The sequence below is a fragment of the Scylla paramamosain genome, chromosome 4 (genome assembly GCF_035594125.1).
Source record: "Scylla paramamosain isolate STU-SP2022 chromosome 4, ASM3559412v1, whole genome shotgun sequence".
Taxonomy (NCBI): domain Eukaryota; kingdom Metazoa; phylum Arthropoda; class Malacostraca; order Decapoda; family Portunidae; genus Scylla; species Scylla paramamosain.
In genome coordinates, this window is record NC_087154.1 from 14630745 (window position 1) to 14648244 (window position 17500).

A 17500-nucleotide genomic window follows, 5' to 3' on the forward strand; every position below is an offset into this window, starting at 1 on the left:
TGTGTGTGTGTGTGTGTGTGTGTGTGTGTGTGTGGAGACAGCTCAGGTGGCTGTGAGAACAATGCCTTCCTTCCTGCCCTTTCACCCCCTTTACTTTCTGCCAAGACATTCCTCCTGAGCCAAGCAGCTGCATTTTCCTGTCCTCATTATTCAGAGATTGGAATAATAGCTCAGCTTTTGCGCTGTTTTTCATTCCTAGACCTGAGTGAGTGGGAAAAACCAAGTGTGTGTATGTGTGTGTGTGTGTGTGTGTGTGTGTGTGTGTGTGTGTGTGTGTGTGTGTGTGTGTGTGTGTGTTACTTTCTGTGTAAACGCTTAAGAAACACTATAGTCTCATTTCTGGGGATTAAAGGTGCATCATTAGAGTTTATGTAAGAAACAAAAAAAAAAAAAATTTCCTCACACACTCCTATTTCCACATTTCCTTCTGTTCCGCGTCATCTCACCTGTTATCCTTGTCCTATCACCTTCACCAATCCCACCCTCTCCTTCGTCTGATAACATTCTCTCTCTCTCTCTCTCTCTCTCTCTCTCTCTCTCTCTCTCTCTCTCTCTCTCTCTCTCTCTCTCTCTTTCCACGCAGAACGACGACCACCGTTTTACAAATGTCTCCCAACAATTTCTCCGTTCTCTTTATTATCAGAGCGGATCAGAGAAAACTCTCTCACCTGACACTGATGTTAGTTACGGTAGTTTACCATATCTTTATGCGTCTAGTTTAAAATAACCTACTACGGTATCTGAGGCATTTCAGATAGCGTTAGTCATGTGTGCCACCTCCTTAAGTTCCTTACGTGCCACTGACCTTCAAGGAAGGAAAATGAGGGATTATTTGCGCTGCTGGTACTTTTGGTTTTGGTGTTAAGAGGGATTATATTGAAAATAGAAGATGCTAGTAGGAATAAAAACAACTCATTAACGAAGGCGATGAAGATTTTCTCTCTCTCTCTCTCTCTCTCTCTCTCTCTCTCTCTCTCTCTCTCTCTCTCTCTCTCTCTAATATATATATATATATATATATATATATATATATATATATATATATATATATATATATATATATATATATATATATATATATATATATATATATATATATATATATATATATATATATATATATATATATATATATATATATATATATATATATAATCTCTGATAAAAATATATTCTCCTTCACGCCGCCTTTCTTTTCTCTTGACTCTTATTTCATAATTCCGTTTTAGATATAGGCGCACGTCCATTATTTTCTCATTAGCTTCACTTTTTCCTCCTTCCATAACTCTCTGTTTCTCTTTTCTCATCAAATTATCTCTAATATGATGGATGGAACCATATGGTCGTTTTATTAAGTTCATTTTGTCGACTTGCTGTCTTCTTGCAAACACTCGCCTCTACCTTCTCGAATTCCTAGCTCTTTTTTTCCTTCAATGTATTTTCCATATCGGTCATCTGTCTTCGTCGTCCTCTACCTCTGGTGACAGTAATCTTGGTCACCGCACCTCCTTCAAACCTTTAATCAATCACTTCTCTCTTACCTTGTCTATGCATCTTATCACAACAACCGCTCTTGCTTAACTTTAAAAATGAAACATAATACAACATAAGAAAGCGAATTAATGAAGTTAATACTGAAAAAAAAAATCAGTGTTTTTGTGTCCGCGAGGGAAAAGACCTAGCTAGATATGGAAGGCGAGGCAAAGACGAAAGTATCGGGTAAGAAAGGAGCTGAAATAAAGCTAAATTTAAAGTCGGTGATGCAGCAAAATCGTATAGAGGGATGAGTGAAGGAATCTTTTGTAAAAATTATTAAAGACGAGTTGGGTTCCTCTCCTCTTCCTCAGTGACTGGATGGGGTGGCTCGCCGCGCCCACTCGACCATCTCCCGGAACACTACCTTGCCTGCCTTGTCTCTCTGATCGCCCCGGAAGCTTGTGAGGAGAAGGCACCGGCGTTCTCTCTCTCTCTCTCTCTCTCTCTCTCTCTCTCTCTCTCTCTCTCTCTCTCTCTCTCTCTCTCTCTCTCTCTCTCTCTGTGTTAGCTGGTACTTGGCAATTGGTAATTGCAAATTTACTAAATCTTTAGTACGGCATTATAACCTTAGATTTTACAACTCCTATACTGCGTGTGAAACCATTATATATTTCTTGAATTCATACAATATGGACATCGCAGCAATAGAAATAGGTGCGCAAGTAAAATATGGGTCCGTAACACACCTACGGCTCATTGTCCCTTGAAAATACTCAGTGCCTTACATTCTCTTATACAGTATAATATATGAAGGTCAATAAATAATAATAATAATAATAATAATAATAATAATAATAATAATAATAATAATGATAATAATAATAATAATAATAATAATTATTATTATTATTATTATTATTATTATTATTATTATTATTATTATTATTATTATCATCATCATCATTATTATTATTATTATTATTATTATTGTTATTATTATTATTATTATTATTATTATTATTATTATTATTATTATTATTATTATTGTAGTTGTCGTTGTTGTCGTTATTGTTGTTGTTGTTGTGAATATTATTATGATTATGATGATATGACGATGATGATTCTCTCTCTCTCTCTCTCTCTCTCTCTCTCTCTCTCTCTCTCTCTCTCTCTCTCTCTCTCTCTCTCTCTCTCTGTGTGTGTGTGTGTGTGTGTGTGTGTGTGTGTGTGTGTCTCGAGCACTCAGCATTCATTCCTTATCGCCCAGAGGCTGTACAGACTCGTAACCTTTCCTTCACTTCACTCCCCTCTCTTCTTACCAATCATCGTTACAATGTTATCTACACACGACGCACGTTCATCATAACACGCATCGCCCCACTTGAACATGCATACGTATTTCCTTCCATCCCTTCCTTTTCTGTCCACTGTCGTCTACGTAGATTATCTAACTTCAGAATAAGTTCATCAGTTTGGATTATGAATGTAGGGGACGGGAGCTGGGATTGAGTGCTTGGGTGTTTTGAATGCGTTGTGGATGTGGTTGTGAATGTTTCTGTAAATAACTGTAGCTGTGGGTGAGTGTGACTAAGTAAGAGTGGTCGTAGCTAGATGTGGCTATAGATGTACAGTATATGGCTGTGGGATGGATATGGATTACGTGTGTTTATGTGGAGGCGAGTGGGTATCGTTGAATGTATTCGTAGATGTTGCTGTGTGGGGTGGGTTTGGATGTGCATGTGAATGTGTGTACTTGTAGGAGTGGGTGGTTGTGGCTGTGGGTGGCTTTGAGTGTCGGTTGTGTCGGCGTGTCTATTGGTGCACGTGGATGTGTGTGCGGCTTCGGAAAGACAAGGCAGTGGGTGAGTATGGTGGTAAAGTAGTTTAGATAGTAATTATGATATATAATTATGTAAGTAAGGTAATGTAAGGTGAGGTAAGGCAAGGTATGGTAAAGCAAGATATAGTAAGGTACCTAAGGCAAGGTAAGCTAGTAAAAGTAAGGATAGCGAGGATCTGCATGTGTAAACAAATTCGATGTCTTTCCCCCTTGACCTATCTCCCTCTCCCCCTTCACAACCAGATATGCAAATTACACTCCCAGAGGAAAGCGCGGCTTGACTTCTGTCATAAAACTGCAGACGGGGAAAAAAAATATTTTACGCATGGATAATTCAAGGCACTGAGAGAACCAATATTTACAATAATGTTACACTGTACGATATGTAGAAATGATGATGAAGCAAAGTCCCGTGTGTTTTCCTGTTTTCGACAAGTGCATTGATTATCTTCCACACACAGACTGTCTTGCAACTGTTGTCATGTTCCTCATTCCTATAAGGCTTCGGTGCAGCTCCTCAGTGTTCATTATGTCTCCTGAGTGGTAGCGCGAGTACACAAGGGACAAGATTGATCAGAATGGAGTTAATGAGCCTTGCATAACTCTTCGCCCTCAGAGATCTTACTCACTGAGGTACATCATAACAAAGGAACAAAAAAGCAACGGCTTGTGTGTGTTATCATTTCAGTATGAATAAATAAATTTCACGCAACAACAGCCATGAGGAAGACAAGGTTAGAGCAGCAATCGAGTATCTTTTTGTTTATCAGTGTCCTCGCTTCAGGAGTATGTGACACACACACACACAAAACTGTAACGTGTTCCCTTAATGCAAACTTACTGAAATAAGAAATAGTACTTGATCCTGGCTTAGTTATTTTTTTTTTTCTCTCATTACCATTGTTTTATGGAAGGAGGAATTCTCGCTAAGCAAAGCCCAGTCCCAAATAAACACGAAAACACGTGGCTTCACACACACACACACACACACACACACACACACACACACACACACACACACACACACACACACACACGGACCAGGAAATGTCAACGTATGAGAGCGTTGGTCTAGGGGCTAGGCTCTGCCAGGCCACCCCCTTGTCCGCAGATGAGTGCAGCAAAAATAGACACAAATGTACTTTATAACAAGGATGAGTATATTAATTTAGCTCTACACGCCAACAAATATCAAATAACTCCAAAGACTATTAAGATAACGAAAACAAAAAAGAATCACTAACTCAGAACTACCAACAGAACTCTCAATTAATATTCTTATACAAGGCCTATCAATAGTTCGGCTCCACTGAGTTCTCTATGACCACCAGTTCTTCCTGTTTGAATTACTTCCTTATGTGTTCCATCCACCATTACGTAGGCGACGCCATTCTGCATGCAGCGCCACTTCAGCACACTATTTTCCCATCAGAGACAAGGCTAGGGACACGAATCAAGGCACCAAGGAGCGCCTAGCCTGAGATCACATTGCAGACCCACTTCAATTCAATGCCCTAAAAGGATTAATTAATTAGAAAAAAAAACTAATTCCATTTACTGCCAACCCACTGCACACAATATTTCCTTCTCAATAGATATACAACCATTCCTTATTTACAGAGATCTTGATTTGTTTTCACTATAGATCTTAATTTGGAGTATCATGTCAGCTCTTGTTACATCTATTTCCACGAGGCCTGTTGTTCTATAACGTATCCTTTCCTCACAAACTCCAGTATGATGTCCCTTAAGAGCAGGGTGGGGCCACTCAAACACCACCTCTGCTCACAACACCTTTCACAGGCTTAAGTGAGGAAGATTCGTCACCTCTGCATTACATCACACATCACCTCTGCATGAGAGGGCGTCAGATCCTGCTAGTATAACCACAAAGCATTCATGACCCAACACAAGTGATTGTGAGTCTTTTCCGTCTGACTCACACTGTTCAGTTTTTACCTGTTTCCACACTCTCAAGGCTTTACATGCCAATTACGAAAAATATTTATTTAAGAACTAAATAATAAGAACGTTAAGAGCTGCTACAAAAATTTTCTTTTTTCTAGCTTTGTTTTGGCGAGCTTGTTAAATTAGGCTAGAAAACCATGTAGTATGCAATCAAATAAATATGCAACGGATTTTGATGGTGTTTTATTTATTTATTTATTATTCATTGTGCACAAAGGAGGTAGACCAAGAGCAAAAAACAATTTCAGAAAGAAAGGCCCACTGTCACAAAAAAAAAAAAAAAAAAGTAATTCCGAAGGTAGAACCAATTCAACAATGCCGGTGTTTCGAAACTTAAACATGGCCAAGTCGCACGGAGAAATTACATACTCCACAGTTTACAAGTAAAAAGGGAAGAAAGAGTGACGGTATTGGTTAACTCACTGAAGTCGAGATGCATCACCCAAACATCTCAATATCTAACTCGTCCTGTGTCATTATAGTAATTCAGTCAAAGTAACATTACTCTGGTTTCCATTAATTACTGCACCAAGACTTATTATCAGCTGAATCACTTCAAAATGTGTCAACACTTATGCCATCAAAATCCCTTCCCCTTGTCCCTCTCCCTCATCCACCACCACTCAACAGTCAACTGCATACTACATTTTTCAGGTGAATGCGACATCTTTTAAAAAATACATTTTTACTACTTTTATTATTTTTTCATATTTTCATTTATCTATTTATTCATTTTTATATACTTATTTATTTTTTCTTAATCTTAGTTTTCGCATGAATTACAGAAACTTAACTCTAGCAGGATGCAATCATGGATTTGATTTAGTACAAATAACCGTGTTTCCCAAAAATGGAAACACAACATTGACACAGATGGTTGAAATTTTCAAAACTTTTTCTACGGGAGATATTTTTTTTTAAGTCCCTAACGATACTGCTGTCCGTTGCTCAGAAAATAACATCAACAACAGCAATGGTGAAAAAAATAATACAATAACGATAGAAAACGTTCCGTAGACTAAGACCGAAACAAGTTATCATATTTCCTAATTAAGGAAACAAAGATTTTGTATTTTTTTTTTTTTTTCATACTGAACTCATTAGTTGATTAAGTAGATTCCGCGTGCTTTTATGATGATATGTCTCACAATGTTACTGCAGCTATAATGGTAGAAGTAATTATGTTAAAATGATATTACATTTTTGCAGAGCACTGGTAAAATGCAATGAAGGTGTTTGGGACCTGACGTGATGGCCTGCGTCACATGTGGATACCCGTCAGTCCCCATCCTCCTGCCTTGGCTCTCCCATCGACTTGTCTGTGTTCGTTCACTGTGACGTGAAGGGGCAGCTTTAATCCTACCACATGAACATCTGCCATATTTTCCTTTCCTTGTATCTGGAAAAAGTCCTTTCATTTTCTTCGATTCATAATTCCTTGATATTGCAGTAAATACAATTCAAAATTATTCAGCACCCGTTGAAACTGCCCCTCATCTTTCCCCACTACACCCTCCGCACTCCAGCACGGATGCTCTGCTGCAAAGAAGGCCTTCACGTGATGTATCATTGATTTATTCATCTATTCATTTTTATTGGTAAAGGAACATGGACAATGATTACAAAAATGAACAAATAAAACAACTAAAATATTAAATTGACGCTCCTCTAAAGCTGATAAGAGGTTCCAGTCAGATCTGCAAATTTAGTTCATAGGTGTCTTTATACTCCTCTCCCGAAACAGTCCACCTCGAAGGAAGTGAAGGGAGAGGAAAAACATAGAAACAGGTAGAGAGTTATAGAGTTTACCATAACTATGGCGCACACACCGCAGACAGCACACATGTAAATATGAAAGTAAAATGAGATGATTCTGTATTAAAAGATTAGCCATTACGAATATAACTCAGTCCTGTCCAAATTCAGATAAAAAAGTAATAACTCCAGAGAATCAGCCCAGCGCTCACACGCTGCAAGACACAGCCACCGTCCATGATCTTACTGCACTCGCCCCGTGATCCGACGCGTCATTTATCTGCGCCGCGAATCAATGTACGTTTCAATCCTCTCCTCTCCAGCCTCGTCCTTGATATATGGCAAGGAGATACTGGTTCACGAGGGGCCAGAAAATGAGGGACGTGGATGAGTTGCCTCTGCTGATTCTCCGCCACGGTTGCCTGAATCAGATGGCGACATTGTCCTGAGGCTATTGGCGCTACGCTGGAGGGGTGAGAGTGGATGAAGCGTGATAGGGAAAGGCTGCCAAATGGGATGATGAGTGGAGGGAAGTAGATTGGTAGATTGATAATCTTGATGGTATGAGGAGAAGGAAGATACACAGAAGTCCCATCAGGATTCATGAAAGAGAAAATGCAGTGGAAAGCAAATGAAGTGACGTAAGTGAGTGTGGATGGGGAGCAGCGCGAGATTGGAAAGGCAGGGGAACATTAATTACTCAAGTGAAGACAGGTGGCAGGTTCCATCCAGGTTATTGTTCTATTACCTGAAGGTCACAGCAAACCTATTCCCCCCCCCCCCCTCTCTCTCTCTCTCTCTCTCTCTCTCTCTCTCTCTCTCTCTCTCTCTCTCTCTCTCTCTCTCTCTCTCTCTCTTCCAATAGTACTACTGGTGCAGCTGTTACAGCAACAACAACAACAACAACAACAACAACAACAACAACAACAACAACAACAACAACAACAACAACTACTACTACTACTACTACTACTACTACTACTACTACTACTACTACTACTACTACTACTACTACTATTTTTTATGTAGGAGGACACCGGTCAAGGGCAGCAAAAATACAATAAAAAAAAAAAAAAAAAAAGCCCACTGAGATACCGGTCCCCGAGTAGGGTCCGAAGCGGTAGTCAAAAATTGAAGAATGAGTGTCTTGAAACCTCCCTCTTGAAGGAATTCAAGTCATAGGAAGGTGGAAATACAGAAGCAGGCAGGGGAGTTTCAGAGTTTACCAGAGAAAAGGATGAATGATTGAGAATACTGGTTAACTCTTGCATTAGAGAGGTGGACAGAATAGGGGCGAGAGAAAGAAGAAAGTCTTATGTAAAGAGGCCACGGGAGGAGGGGAGGCATGTAGTTAGCAAGATCAGAAGAGCAGTTAGCATGAAAATAGCGGTAGAAGATAGCAATAGATGCAACATTGCGCCGATGAGAAAGAGGCTGAAGATATTAAGTTTGAGAAGAGGAGTTGATGAGACGAAAAGCTTTTGATTCCACCCTGTCTAAAAGGATGAATGGAAGGATGTATGAGTGGAAGTTCCTCCCTCCCCCGGTATGTGAACCATACTCCATACATGGACGGATAAGGCTCTTGTACAGAGTTAGCATCTGCGTGGGTGAGAAAAACTGGCGGAGACGTCTCAAAACACCTAACTTCATAGATGCTGTTTTAGCTAGAGATGAGATGTGAAGTTTCCAATTTAGATTATAGGAAAAGGATAGACAAAGGATGTTCAATGTAGAAGAGGGGGACAGTTGAGTGTCATTGAAGAAGAGGGGATAGTTGTCTGAAAGTTGTGTCGAGATGACAGATGGAGGGATTGGGTTTTTGAGACATTGAACAATACCAAGTTTGCTCTGCCCCAAATCAGAAATTTTAGAGAGATCAAAAGTCAAGCGTTCTATGGCTTCCCTGCGTGAACTGTTAACTTCCGGGACGTCTTTGAAAAGATGTGGAAAAGTGCAGGGTGATATCATCAGCGTAGGCGTGGATCGGAGAAGTTTCGTTTAGAAGATCTTTGACGAACAATAGAAAGAGAGTGGGTGATGGGAAAGAACCCTGAGGAACATCACTGTTAATAGAGTTAGGAGAAAAACAGTGACCATCTACCAAAGCAGCAATAGAACGGTCAGAAAGGAAACTTGAGATGAAGTTACAGAGAGAAGAATAAAAGCTGTAGGAGAGTAGTTTGGAAACCAAAGATTTGTGTCAGACTGTATCAAAAACTTTTGATATGTCTAAGACAACAGTAAAAGTTTAACCAAAATCTCTAAAAGAGGATAACCAAGACTCAGTGAGAAAAGCCAGATCATCAGTAGAACGGCCTTGACGGAACCCATACTGGCGATCAGATAGAAGGTTGGGAAGAGATAGATGTTTAAGAATCTTCCTGTTAATGATACATTCAGATTTTTTTGATAGGCAGGAAATTAAAACAATAGGACGGTAGTTAGAGGGATTTTTAGGAGTTTCCAGCAAGAAGGAAAGGTAAATGTTGACAGACAGAGTTGAGAGTTTGACTAGGCAAGGTGCGAGCACGGAGGCGCAGTTTCGGAGAACAATAGGAGGAATCCCATCAGGGCCATAAGCCTTACAAGGGTTTAGGCCAGCGAGGGCATGAAAACATCATTGAGAAGGATTTTAGTAGGTAGCATGAAGTAGTCAGAAGGTGAAGGAGAGGGAGGAGCAAGCCCTGAATCATCCAAGGTTGAGTTTTTAGCAAAGGTTTGAGCGAAGAGTTCAGCTTTAGAGATAGATGTGATAGAAGTGGTGTTATGTGATTGAAAAAAAGGAGGGAAAGAAGAAGAAACAACAACTACTACTACTGTTGCTGCTGCTGCTGCTGTTACTGCTGCTGCTGCTACTGTTGTTGCTGCCGCCGTTGCTGCTGCTGCTGCTGCTCCTGCCACTACTGCTACTACTACTACTACTACTACTACTACTACTACTACTACTACTACTACTACTTCTACTACTACTACTAATAATAAAACAACAACAATAACAACAACTACTACTACTAGTACTACTACTACTACTACTTTTACTACTACTACTACTACTACTACTACTACTACTGCTACTACTGCTGCTGCTGCTGCTGCTGCTGCTGCTGCTGCTGCTGCTGTTGTTGCTTCTGTTGCTGCTGCTGCTCCTGCTGCTGGTGCTGCTGCTGCTGCTGCTGCTACTACTACTACTACTACTACTACTACTACTACTACTACTACTACTACTACTACTACTGCTGCTGCTGCTTCTGTTGATGCTGCTGCTGCTGCTTCAAGTAATGTTATTGGTACGTCTACCGTTACCATCACTGCCATAAACAACAAGTGGTGCTGCTGATAGGAACACCACAGAAACGTTTCGTAACAATCAAGTCATGCGAGCATGGCGTGACGCGCACAGGAAGACAATACATATGAAATTACTAACCTCTGACATTTGGTTTCATTGCTGACTGATGAGCTGTCTGCTGATTGCATTGACCTGCTAATTGATAACTCAACTCTGCTTTGTGCCTACCCACCTAATTACTGCCTCATAATACTTAATTTTTACAAACTGAATGGCCTACAGACTGCTGTGCTGATTCCCGACTATTGATATCTAAAAGGACTCGATTTACTCTGCAGCTGACGCGTGAAGGGACTCCTGGTGCACTGGTCACTTGTACTTCGGAGAGTACTGTAAGTTCTCTCCATATGATTTTCACTATTCCTGTCCACAGTAATAAACCAAACTCTGGTGGCTATAAGGTACGAGAAAGATTTATAGTTTATAGAAAAGTTTATAGAAAGAGTTATAGTTAGCTCTGAACTCCGTCTAGGAAAACAATGCATAGAGGCCAGAAACAGGGCAAATAGGGCACTAGGATTAATTTTTAGGAGTGTTAAAAGTAGAAGGCCGGAAGTAATATCAAAGTTATACTTGGCGCTGGTCAGACCTCATCTAGACTACGCTGTGCAGTTCTGGTCCCATTACAGGAAAGATATAGGTCTATTAGAATCAGTACAGAGGAGAATGACTAAAAGGATACAGGGGATGAGGAGTATTCCTTACGAGGCGAGATTGAAGCTGTTAAATTTATATTCTTTAGAGAGACGTAGGTTAAGAGGGGACCTGATAGAAGTCTTTAAGTGGTATAAGGGTTATAACAAGGGGGATGTAAGCAAAATTCTTAGGATCAGCAACCAGGGTAGAACAAGAAATAACGGGTTCAAGCTTGAAAAATTTAGGTTTAGGAAGGATAGAAAAAAAAAAATGGTTCTCAAAATAGAGTGGTAGATGAGTGGAACGGATTCAGTAATCATGCTGTTAGTGCTAGAACATTAGAGAGCTTTAAGAGAAGATTAGACAGGTTTATGGATGGGGATAATAGATGGAAATAAGTAGGTATACTTCATACAGGAATTGCCACGTGTAAGCCTGGTCGCTTCTTGCAGTTTCCCTTATTTCTTATGTTCTTATGTAAATCAATTGTTATGTTATGCTAGGTTAAATTAGGTTAGACTTGGTCAGGTTAGGTTTAATTATGTTGTGGGAGTTTAATCATTGGAGAGAGACAGAATAATAAATGAATCTTCGTGGATGGGATTTATTTAAATAGAATTTATATGGAAATGTTACCCATATATGCTCCTGACTACAAGAACAGCTGATAACGTCGGAACTGGCTGCTGACTGTGAAAGGCTACTAATACCGTTGAGGCGTAAAGGGACTGCGAGACTCTCCATGACGCTGCTGAAACGTAATCCTCCTTTTGATGCTAAACTTGCAACCCCTCATGACTTCTCTATTCTACCTCTCCCCCACTCCACCTCTCTCTCTCTCTCTCAACCATATCTTCGTTTTGTTCACTTCCATCTCATCCTTCAGTCTTCTTATTTCTCCTCCTCCTTTCCTTCTCCCTCTTCTATTTCATGTTCACAGTTTCCCTTTCTTCTTCCTCTTCCTTATTCTTATATTTTTCTTTTATTTGGTCTCTCTCTCTCTCTCTCTCTCTCTCTCTCTCTCTCTCTCTCTCTCTCTCTCTCTCTCTCTCTCTCTCTCTCTCTCTCTCTCTCATTTTCGTCTTTCTTACTTCTCCTTTCGCCTTTCTCTCTTCTTTTTTTTATCTCTCTTTTTCTTCACCTTCAATGCTTCCTTCCCCTCCCCCTCCTCTTCCTGATTTTCCTTTCCCTTAGCTGTTATCGTCCCTCTCCTCTTTCAGTCGTCTCTCTCTCCTTTTCTTCTTTCTCTTCTTTTTCTTTTCATAATCATCCCCCCCCTCCTCTTCCTCATCCTGTCCCTCCTCTCTTTCTCTCCAGCCAAGAGGTCGTTGCACAGAGCGAAGACCTGATGACTTCTTTTGTTGCGATGTCTTTTTGGTAGTTATTTATGCCCTCTCGCGCTCTCTCTCTCTCTCTCTCTCTCTCTCTCTCTCTCTCTCTCTCTCTCTCTCTCTCTCTCTCTCTCTCTCTCTCTCTCATCATAGAGAGTTCATGGCGTTGCATTTAATGGATCAGTAAAAGTGTATAGTTTGAGTTTTTGTGTAAATATTATGAAACCTAACACACACACACACACACACACACACACACACACACACACACACACACACACACACACACACACATACATACAAGCACGCACACACGAATTTATTCAAATTTTTACCATTTTTCACATTCGTTGTTATCTTTCTTTCCTCTTTCTCCTCTTCTTTTTCTTCCTCCTTCTCCTGTTCCTCCTCCTCCTCCTTATCATCATCAATTTATATTTTCTTACTTCTCACTCCCTTCCCTCCCACTATCAAGAAAGATGTGGAGAAAGTGCAGACTGATAAAGCAAATTAGTTACAATACTTCAGGATTCTTCTGGCCTTCTCGTTTTCTATATTCCTCTTTATTTTCTTCCTTGCTCCTTCTTCCTCTTCCTCTTGTGGTTTGGCGGTGGTGGTGGTGGCTGTAGAAGTCGTGTCGTTGCTGTAGTTGTATTAGTTGTTGTTTGTGGTGGTGGTGAGGAAAGGGTTATTATTGTTGTTGTTGTTGTTGTTGTTGTTGTTGTTGTTGTTGTTGTTGTTGTTGCTGCTGCTGCTGCTGCTGCTCCTGCTGCCGCTGTTGTTGTTGTTGTTGTTGTAGCTGTTTGTTATGTTTGGTTTTGTCTATTTCTCCTCCTCCTCCTCCTCCTGCTCCTTCTCCTTCCCCTCCTATCCTTGTTGTTGTTGTTGTTGTTGTTGTTGTTGTTGCTGTTGTTGTGCTGCTACTGCTGCTGCTGCTGCTGAGGTAGATCATGACGCTGATGATGATGCTGATGATGATGACGACGGCGACGATAATGATGATGATGATGATGATGGTGCTATTACGCTATGTAACAAAATTTCACTTTTGTCTTGTCCTTGGCCCCAAACCATAATTTTCCAGTTGTTTCCATCTAAACAAAATAGAAAAATATTTATTTTGATCCTAAAACTTTGGTTTTGTGGTTAGAACAATGAATTTACATTTTTGCCTTATTTCATTATAGTATGAGTTACTATTGGTTTTCATGTCAAGTAAAGACCTTTGCAAAATCTCAGTTACTTATCTAATTGTTTTTAAAATTTTGCAAATAAGTTAAAACAACGAAAGAATGAATATAAAGTGTTCTAAATATTTTTAATTTTAATAAGCTCATGCTTGAACTGACCAGATCTAGCAAATTTCTCATATTTAGAAGAATTTGCTTACATTTAAAAAATCTTCTCAAATCTTCCAGAATGTTCTACCAGACACTTTTAGAAGTTTCTAGAACATTTCAGAACATTCTATTCAAAGTAAACATTTCCAGAATATTCTAGAACTTTCTAGAATACGGTAGACATATGTAAAATTTTCTAGAATCTACAAGAATTTTCTAGAATGATTCAGAATATTCTAAAGTAGGTTCAAGAAAGTTCTAGAAAGATTGAGAACATTCTGGAACACATTCTAGAAAGACTAAGAATATTCTAGAGTACTGCTTGACTCTATAAAAGTAGGGGCTTGCAGACCACCAATCAGTTCTGCTTTGGCTGCCTGAGGAGACACATCACAAGAGGTGAAATGGCATCAAGAGGCTGCAGTCATTCTCCAGATGCATTCTGCTTCATATGTGGTCAATTCATCATGACAAGAACAAAGAATTTCTCTGTGACAGCATCTGGAAAAATGGTGAAATTTAGCTATTTTGGGGAAAAAATTCATTTTAAAAGCCACAAAAGAAAAGTTTGACAGGAATAATGACCATTTTCTATTGTTTTTTTCAATGAATAGAATTAGAAAATAACACTTACTTGTTAAGTGTTATTTTCTAAATTGTGTTACATAGTGTTATCATTACTTTGTTGCACTTGATGTTGCTTTCGTATTCCCTCTCTCGTTACTGTTGTTGTTGTTGTTGTTGTTGTTGTTGTTGTTGTTGTTGTTGTTGTTGTTGCTGCTGCTGCTGCTGCTGCTGCTGCTGCTGCTGCTGCTGCTGTTGTTGTTGTTGTTGTTGTAGCCGTTGTTGTTGTTGTTGTTGTTGTTGTTGTTGTTGTTGTTGTAGCTGCTGTTGTTGTTGTTGGTGGTGGTGTTCTTGGTGGTGGTGGTTGTGATAGTGGTGGTGGTAATCTCCTTCCTGCTCCTCCTTCAAGTCGTCATCAGGTGTCAATGAACAGCAGCGAGAGGGGGAGGAGTAGGAGGGGAGGAGGAGGACGAGGAGGAGGAGGAGGGAGGAGGAGGAGGAGGAGGAGGAGGAGGAGGAGGAAGAGGAGGAGGAGGAGGAGGAGGAGGAGGAGGACGAGGATGGCAGTGCTAGTTTGCTCTCTCATTCACCGGCTTCTAAAAATCGATGCCAGACTCGGTTACATGTAAATCCTCAGCCTTGCCTCGGCCGTTCATCCTTTACCTTCTTTCTCCTCCTCCTCTTCTTCCTCCTCCTCCTCCTCCTCCTCCTCCTCCTCTTTCTCCTCCTCCTCTTCCTCCTCCTCCTCCTCCTCCTCCTCCTCCTCCTCCTCCTCCTCCTCCTCCTCCTCCTCCTCCAGCTTGACCTCCGCGACCTATGACCTCCAGGTGATCTCCAGCTGATCCATTTTCATTGTTGCCATCAGGTGAGTAATAGTAAACGCCAAGGTATAATGAAAAATGTTGAATGGATCTTACTGTACTTCCTCCTCCTCCTCTTCCTCCTCCTCCTCCTCCTCCTCCTCTTTCTCCTCAGCTCCTTATCCCCTCTTTGTTTCCGTCCCTTCGTTGTCAGTGTATATTTCTTGTCTTCTTTTTTATTTATTTTTTGTACCTGTCCCATTTCTTTCTCCTCTGTCTTCTATTTTTCTCTTCTTCTTCCATTCCTCTACGTCCTCCATTTCCTTTTCCTCCCGACTTTCCTCTCCTAGTCTTCGTTGTCTTTCTTTTTCGCTTTACAATCCTTTATCTCATCGTTTTCCTTTTTTCTCTCCCTTTTTTCTTCCTTCTCATCTTTGCCAGCTTACCCTCCTATACATATGTTTCATTTTCTTTTCCTTCTTACTTTCCTCTAATCGTCTTCTCTCTCCTCATCTTTCTTTTTTCCATTTTTCCATTCCTCTATCTCCTCCATTTATTTTTTTCTTTCCACTTTCCTCTTCTCGTTTTCTTCCTTTTTATATTTCCATTTTCTATTTCCTATCTGCTCCAATTCTTATCCTTCTCCACTTTCATCTCGCTGTCTCTTTTCTCCAGATTTTGCTTTCCCGTCCTCCACTGATCTATTTTCCTAGTTTATTTCCTTTATACCTGCACCATTTATTTTTCCCCCATTTCCTATCCCTTCCCATCTTTCTTTTTTGTGTCCCAGTTATCTATCTCTCCCATTTCTTCTTCCTCCACGCTTTTTTTTTTTTCAGCTCGTCCTCGTCCTTCTCGCTTCCTCGTCGTTCATGGTTACAACTTTCTCCGTCAAAAAAAAAAAAAAAAAAAAAAACTGCCGCCTGATGAAGAGACTGATGAGCTTAACGAAATAAATAAGTGAATGAATCCATTAGTTAATTAATCTTTTTACTGCTATGGTAATCTTTTCTGCTAACATTCAGGACACTATGACAAAAAAAAAAAAATGCATAGAGACAGAAAAGAAGAGAAAGGGATTTTTTTTTTCTAGACTACAGATGTATTTAGGAGACTGAAGGACAAAAAAAAAAAAAAAAAAAAAGCCTTAAAAAGTTGTAAGTGGTTGTGCGGGAAACATTTGTCCAGCAGTAAATGTGTTAGTAAAAATTAACACTCCGATGTCCATCACGGGTCTTCAGTGAAAAGAGCCACACCTTTATCTCGCTGTCCTCCTCTTCGTTCTCCTTTCCTTCCTCCTCGTTCCTATCCCACGCAGTATACGCCACACATCCAAACAAGAGAAATACGAGTCTGGACAATTTCGCCCTTCTTTTGTTCTTCGTCGTCGTCTTCTCACACTACAGGCATGACAAGACAAGACGATCGGAGAGGTATGGGAATAAGCAGTTTCGTTCGCTCTCATTCACCTTTTAGTCTTCTTTTTTCCTTCACTACACATCCGAAGGAAAGAGGTACAAGACAACATAATTTCGCTTTGTTGCCTCTTTTCTTCCTCCTCTTTCAATTCCTTTTCCTATACTACACACCGAGCATCTAAAGAACAACCCTTTTTTTCTCATTGATCAAGCTCCCACTATAATGAACTTTGTATATAAATTCCCGAATGTACAAAAACACTGCATGTATCTGCACGTGTGTGTTTGTATGCAGTGTGAGAATGTTAGTTCCGTCTTAGGCAGTGCTGGTAAACTTTGACAAGTTATTCTATTGGAAAGTTTCCATAATTTTAAGTAGAGGTAACACGGAAGAAACTTGAAGAATTTCCTAGTAATGAATCTAAGGAAGTTTTCCTTACAGAAAACAAGAAAAAAATATTTTCTGTTACGAAGGTTTTCTCTCATACACAAAAACCTATGCATTTAGTGTTACCTGATGAAATAAAAAATGAAAAAAAAAATACACCTAAATGTCGCTACACAAAGATAATGAAAGAAAATAAGAAAATTTATGTATTTAGTTCATGAAGTTAATTAATTTGAAAGGGTCTTGATTACATTATTATTTTTTTCCCGTCATCCCTAAAATGAAATATACCTGATAGTTATAAAATGAAAGAAGGAATGAAGGAAAAGCTAAACACGTAACACAAAATAATGACTAAAACAGAAAAAAATAAAAGTAACATATTCTTAGTTCGTGCAGTGACATGACTATCTTTCTTACGGCACCTCATTTGCTTCTCCAGATGCTATTAAGGGAGAAGAAAGCATAGTAAAGTGTGTAACAATCTTCTTGGTGTGTGTGTGTGTGTGTGTGTGTGTGTGTGTGTGTGTGTGTGGTGTGTGTGTGTGTGTGTGTGTGTGTGTGTGTGTGTGTGTGTGTGTGTGTGTGTGTGTGTGTGTGTGTGTGTGTGTGTGTGTGTGTGTGTGTGTGTG

General features: G+C 39.9%; 1 long non-coding RNA gene across 5 annotated transcripts in view; it reads right to left on the reverse strand.

Annotated features, from left to right (window-relative positions):
* The window catches only part of LOC135099771 (uncharacterized), a 177448-nt gene that overhangs the window by 53755 nt on the left and 106193 nt on the right, over positions 1–17500 (reverse strand). Inside the window, exon 3 of one of the 5 annotated variants that reach the window (XR_010268359.1) lies at positions 5452–6683. The exons of 3 other annotated variants lie outside the window; for them this stretch is intronic. This is a non-coding gene — a long non-coding RNA (uncharacterized LOC135099771). Of the gene's footprint in view, positions 1–5451; positions 6684–7485; positions 7505–17500 lie in introns of those variants that run through there. One more of the 5 variants, XR_010268360.1, reaches the window with a different exon arrangement.